General features: G+C 37.5%; 2 non-coding genes across 2 annotated transcripts; both read left to right on the plus strand.

Moving 5' to 3' along the window:
* Positions 1–1300: 1300 nt before the first annotated feature.
* Positions 1301–1373, plus strand: Trnav-uac (transfer RNA valine (anticodon UAC)). The gene has a single exon. It is a non-coding gene; the product is annotated as a tRNA-Val (tRNA).
* Positions 1374–6373: 5000 nt separating this feature from the next.
* On the plus strand, positions 6374–6446 carry Trnav-uac (transfer RNA valine (anticodon UAC)). Its single transcript has one exon. It is a non-coding gene; the product is annotated as a tRNA-Val (tRNA).
* Positions 6447–7143: the final 697 nt, after the last annotated feature.

A 7143-nucleotide genomic window follows, 5' to 3' on the forward strand; every position in this document is an offset into this window, starting at 1 on the left:
TTTTTCGCTCTAATGCGTTATCTGTTAAAATGACCTAGATTTATTATTTTTTTCCATCGTGTAGGAATAGATTACTTGCAAATTCAGCTACCGTGATTTCGGGTGAAATTGATTGTTGTGAGATTTATTTTTATTGCTCAAAAATAATGCTTTAATCATCTAACCCAAAGGTTATTGAATGATAATAATTTTAAAGAAAATTCATCAGATATTTCTGTTGAAAATTTAACATTTTACCAAACAATCTGTTTCGCGATTTTGAAAGACTCCTTCAAACTTTCGTTGCCATAGTAACATCGCAAACGTAACATTGGAATCAATGTTTTTGCTCTAAAAAATCGGTAAACCCGATTTTGTCATAAAAATGTGCATTAACAATAGTATTTATGGGCAAACTTAAATTTTCGGAAGTACACACAGATAACTACACATTTTCCAATCACATTGCAAACTTTCGAGTGTTCAAGTGGGGTTAATCAAGATTAATCAAAACTTTGAACTTATATAACAAAACATTTAGTAAACTCGAAAGAATTTTGCATAGGAACTCAAACTCAATTAGAAAAGAAGTTTAGGTCTTACAAAGCTAATTCACTGACTGATCAATTTCACCCGAATGCAGAAGAGACGTATTGATTTTTTATTTTAAATATTTTATATTCTACTAAACTGATTTACAGTAAAAGTATCAACCTCGTTGATTGATTAAATCCATGGACGTATTTGTTTTAAAGCATTGGATTTGCTCATATCAGAAACTGTTCAAAATTCGAACTCCAACAACTGTGAATAGTGATCAATTTCGGGTGAATATCACGGTATGTAAAATCACAAAAAACTAACTAAGGCGAAAAAGTTCAGAATGAACTCTGGACTGTTATGACGCACAACCTACTCAAAGCATTCATTGCCATTTGCAAACTATTTTTTTGTACACCACGAAACTTATAGCCTCTAAAAGTTTGACAATAATTCTCAGGTCATTTGCCAGATCCTACTCAAGCAAGATAAAGACAAAAAATATCTTCTACTTCACCAACTTTGTTGCCACCACCAACCATTTTGCTCGTGGTTCTTGTGTCAAGTGACCTAAGAACTGACCTACGTTTTGGAGGTTGGATTGTGTTAAGTTTTGCGGTGTAATAAAGAACTCGACAAAATACTTCTGCTGAACTATAGAGTTTTACCAAGAGAGGTACATTTTACCCCGTTATCTCCTTTACCGAGAAGAAAGCGATACACATACCTAGTCGGCTTGTCTATACTCAAAACTCTCACTAGGCCAGCGAGGAATACAACGGGTTCCATAGTGTAGCGGTTATCACGTCTGCTTTACACGCAGAAGGTCTCCAGTTCGATCCTGGATGGAACCAAATCTTTTTTTTATGTAGCATCGAGTGCATTCAAGCAAGGGTTTATGATCTCTCGTATCGTATCGTTCACTTCACATATCACTGATGGAGACACTGAAGCTTAAATTTATGAATCCAGTGATGAGCATATGCGTTGGAGGGCGTTGTACAACAATTGAACAGTTTTTACGCCACTATGAAATTTTCGCTACTGCAACCGAGGTAGTTCACTATAGTGTTGTGAGTGACAATAGATTTAGAAGATTGTTATCAAGGGGGACAGACTTGATAATCATCTATCTGCCTGATTGATGCTACTACGTTCGATGATCACAAATTGCGATAAAAATGCCGTTTGTAAAATATATCACAGGTACTCCTAAGCTTCCCATGTAGACAGACAGACAGCTTTGAAGTGACGGATGGAAAGCGCGAGTCAACCTTCACACTTCATAAACATTATTATATGGAAATTTCTGGCGTTTTTCTCGTCCGCGTGATCTTCTTTGGATCTGGTTAGTAGATACCAGAGCGTCAAGCAACATTGTATTATTTATGGGGTTGAAGATTGGCGCAAAAAGCATGTAACAAGAAGTGTAAGGCAGCTCTAAGGTGAGGTTACACGTACGTGGTCTAGTCTACCTCACTGGAAAACGAATGATTGATGTGTGATTTATTGCTGTCAAAACGAACGTACGCGGGGTGCATCGTTTGAAGACAAGTTATCCAGATGACACTACACTATTGTTACACTGCACTGGTGTATGGTAATCAGAAGGTGGGTAGTAAGGAGCCATCCATTAAGTACGTCACGGTCTTAGGGGGGAGGGGGTTTTGCGAAAGTGTGACGAGCAATGTATTAGGTATAGGAAAACCCCGTACAAAGGGGAGGAGGGTCGAAAATTCCCAATTTTAGCGTAACGTATACTCAATGAATGCTCCTTAAGGTGAAATTACTGAATGTCTTGCCATTATCTTGAATGATGATAGAAGGACGTGTCACCTACCGTACCACTCGGAGTTTAAGGAACCAACTTTTCGTTCGGATTTTATGATTCGGTTCTGAAAACATCCTACCGCATTGGTTGCCGATGTCGGTAAAATGTATCGATAGATTTGTGTTCATCAAGACATCACACTTCAACGGATCTTTAAGAGATCAAACAAGTCAGAACCCCTCTAAGTTTACGAGTCACTTATGGATTTACTCCGTGGTCATTCCTTGCTACTCGGGTATTGAAGCAACTAGCTCTGGACTCCGATCATAATCACAAGCTCGCTAGTGGCGTAGTGCAGGAAGACTTCCATATGGGCGATTTTCAATCAGGTGCCAAATCAATAGATGAGGCTATCGAGCGAAATGCTTGCCTTGATGGCCGAGGGTGGCTTGGAGCTGAAAAGTGGTGCTTCCAACAAGTACAGGGGATACTCAAAATAACTGGGACAGGTAAATTTTCACTTTTCAAAAAAATGTTCAACTAGCTGTAACTTTTAGAAAAGAGCTTCATATATTCTCAAATTTTTACTATAAGTTCATCAACTAGTTGTGTATCAGTGGTCCAATTTTGAAAAAGATCGGGCTTTTCTGCACGAAGTATAAGAAAGTTTCTAGAAAAAGGAATAGTTATGCGATAGCCAACTTTGAGCTGTTATATCTCCGGATTCAATGAACCGAATGCAATGAAATTTGGATCGTTTATGACTAATATAAAGAGCTATTAAAAACTTTTGACTAAATTTAAAATTCTTCACACGAAAGAAAATTATAACAATTAGATTATTTTTCTTTTATAACACCAATTTATCCAAAATTTTACCACCGTTTCAAAATTCGACATAGTAATCATACCTAGTTCATTTAAATTCCCTCTAATTGACTTAAATATATTTATGTTTCAAAGGAAACCAACCAAATGGCTGGCATTTAATTGAAAAAGTTATGGGATGCACATAAAAAAAAAGATAAATTTACTAAAAAAAACATAGAATAAATTAAATTGCTATAACTTTTTTTTCTTAATACTAATTTCAAGTTAAGTCAAATGTTTTTCAAAGTTTATTATATTAGTCATAAATGGTCAAAATTTCATTGCATTCGGTTCATTGAAACCGAAGATATGACAACTCAAAGTTGGCTATCGGATTATTATACCTTTTTCGAGAATCTTTTTAACTTCGTGTAGAATAGCCCGATCTTTTTCAAAATTAGACCACTGATACACAACTAGTTGATGAACTTTCAGTAAAATTTTGAGAATATTTGATGCTCTTTTCGAAAAGTTACAGCTAGTTGAATTTTTTTATGAAATTGAAAATTTTACCTGTCTCAGTTATTTTGAGTATCCCCTGTACATTAGTATGGGACAAACATGAAATTCTCGCTCCAGTCGACCTTTTTAATTCCATTTAGGTCCCATATGAACTGTGCAAAATTTCAGCGCAATCGACGAAACTATAATTTAGCGCAAGCGTTTCAAAGTTTTCATAGGATTTACTATGGCATAAGTTACACTTTCAGATGAAAAATCCCAGAGGTCGCCCCTTGTCTCCTTAATTCAAATCGATCAATGCTTCTAAAAGAATAATAGTATTTTCAAAAACAATGCCAGAGATTTTAAGTTTCAAGTGCTTGCAGAACATTTTCTCGAAATAATTTAAAAACAACGGTCCGGTCTGACTTAACGCCGAGCGAAGGAACGCCAAAGCAAAGAAAAAGCTAGATTCGCCAATGTCCATACTGCCTTTACAAATTTTGCCTTTACAGAGTTTTCAGGAACATCTTTGCTGTAGCCATGACAACACAAAGTTCTTTTATAACGAAGAAAGTCCCCATCGTGGATTTCTTTATCTCAGCCAATTATCCAACAATAGGCCAACGAAACAGGGGCAAATTTAAAATATATCTTTCGCGAATCATACTAACCTGAATATGTTAAATACTACACAAATCCTGACGGGATATGTCCTGAATTGGCTTTCTAACATTCAATAAGTATGTGTACTCGTAAATAACAGTGGCAAATCAAATCTGTAGGTATAGGTCCGTAAAGATGGAGCTGCTCTTCTTTCCAGATTTCCTGACAGTGTTGTCCTGGTCCATTTCCATCGCTGAGCATCTACGGCAAAAATCGTTGTCCATTTGTCCATATTCGCTACAAATCCTTCCTTCATTATCCTGGGAGCGTTTGCGCCATGTCGTGACCCGACCACGGACCCGACGGAAAAGGGAATTCCGGAACCTTTGATGGCCAGCTCGACAAACAATCTTCAAACTTTCATTCAAAAAATCTGCTTCTAATTTTATTTTTCTACTAGCTGTCCCGGCAAACTTTGTCTTGCCAAGTTATGGTCCACTGCACGAATTTATTCTGGCCTGCTTACTCTCACACGAAATTTGACGTTTGAGCGGTGTCGGCACCTCTCAAACGTCAAATTTCGTGTGAGAGTAAGCAGGCCAGAATAAATTCGTGCAGTGGACCATAGTGGTCAATGCAACATGGCACTCTAGATTGGTTTCATTTTGATCGTGTTGATTTTCTTCCCAGGTCATCAAAAATCAGCATTTTGTCTATTTTCTTACATTTTTAGTTATTTTTCCTAACTTTTTTACATATAAACACAGCCACCATGAATACGGAACCAACCATGCAAGAGTAATCCTGATCGGTTCAGCCGTTCGTGAGTTTTGTTGCCTCAAAGGAACTTCAAACTCATTTATATATATATAGATTTCTTCCATCTATCTCCTTTGAAATTTGTCACAAAACTAAAATGTGTTTTCCCTGTTAAATCTACGCCTACTAATTTTTCAACTATTCAAATAATTTCCATTCCTGCTTATCTCATTCTCTACACTAACCTCAAAATGACTGACAATTCACAGGTCATTTTGACAGATGTAACATGAGCATGAAAAGGACGGCAACAAGATCAATAAAGTAGAATATATTATCCGTCTTTATCGTGCATGAGTGTGGCCTGTCAAAATGACCTGAGAAATGTCAAACATGCAATGAAGAATTCTGCTTAGGCCAACATTAAACTAGAGTGACTGCAAGGTAGAGTGGAGTCAATGTCAAAATTGGAACAGCGATCAGCTGTCAAATCCATACAAATTCCCGTTCCAAACGAGCAGGAAACCTGTCAAAATTGGAACATGACGCCACTCTCCCTTCCAGTCACTCTACATTAAACCTAATAATCTTGGTATAGGGGGATTAGGGGCATAATGGACACCCGGGGCGAAATGGACACCCCTGTTTTTGCCGAAACCGTTGACTTTTATGTAAAACTTTTAATGCATAAGTGTAAACGAACAAGTCATTGTTCTATTTTTCAAAAGTACCATTTATATTCCTTATATTGTTAGCTTAGCTACATGTATACGCAGATTTAGCAATGGATGAAGTATTATATTTTTGATCAGAACTTATTCAAAATAGCAATTTCAATGTTGTAGTCGATTCGGGGCGAAATGAATACTGGCAATTATGAATGGATGTACGCGCGTTGCATACTGTTGGGCGTTTTAGAGAGTTTGGAAAGATCAATCCGATTATTTTAGCCTAAAATTTATTTAATTAACTTTGATGATATGTAAACTCATCTAAGATGGAGTATTATATCTGTGGTATTGATCTCCGTTCGCAAATTACTTAACTGGTCGATATTATCAAAGATACAGCATAAAATATGCAGGGGTGTCCATTATGCCCCGATGGGTGTCCACTTCGCCCCGTACCTTTCCTGCCAGCCCCAAAAACACACGGTTTACAATCCACTATTTCTTCACAATAATGACATTCTACCTGCTGCAAATTATTGAAATACGTAGGAACAAGTTAAAGTTGTAAGCCAGCTGATAATATGTTAAGTTTTTGTCTGTTAAACAGGCCTAACATACTCGTTTGCTTAGGGTGTCCATTATGCCCCTAATCCCCCTACCCCAATTATTCCTGTGCAGATAAGGTAGAAAAATTGCCAGTGCTCCGATGTTACTGTAAGCGGGCCAGCGTCCAACGGGTTCCATAGTGTAGCGGTTATCACGTCTGCTTTACACGCAGAAGGTCTCCAGTTCGATCCTGGATGGAACCAAATCTTTTTTAGACTTATAGCTATTTTCGAAGTTTAGATTGTTTTTCATTTATTTGTTGTTACGTTTATAGGAAGTGTTACTACAAATTAATTATGTTGTAGTCTTTATCCCTGCATAGCACTTTCGTATTTTATGTTATAGATTTCGCAGCTGGGTTGTAGAACAAAAAACGCTCAAGATACAACTGAACAAAACATATTAAAATCTCCTTCTGATCGAATCTCGATCTGTGCGTTACAGTTTTCTTAATTGAATTAGACCCGTCATCAGTCAATCATAAATGTATCAACGCAGAGGCTAGACTGGTTGTTTCAAAACTGTTAGTAACTCAATCCCCTTATCGACGACTTCTGCAGTGCGCTTTGGTTGTGCTGCTGCTCTCTGTTTGCTTTCGTTGGGGGGAAAAAGTGCTCCAAATATGGCAATGAAAAACGATCTTTTTATGGATTTGCCTCCGTGTTCCGCCCGCGCCTGTTGCCGCATCTGCACCAACTAATCTGGTTAGCGCTCAGTCAGCTGGGTCGCAGGAGGATTCCAATCCGACCGAGCACAAAATGAACCTTTGTGCGTTGGTGTTGGCGGGAGTGTGAGAAACTTAATGCTTAGTGCTGTTTGTTTTATTGATGGTTTTTAATTAGTTCATATCAATTATTAAATTAACGGCTCGTCGGTTCAAGACACAAACGGGCGGAGCAT

The sequence above is a fragment of the Aedes albopictus genome, unplaced genomic scaffold, assembly GCF_035046485.1.
Source record: "Aedes albopictus strain Foshan unplaced genomic scaffold, AalbF5 HiC_scaffold_371, whole genome shotgun sequence".
NCBI lineage: Eukaryota > Metazoa > Arthropoda > Insecta > Diptera > Culicidae > Aedes > Aedes albopictus.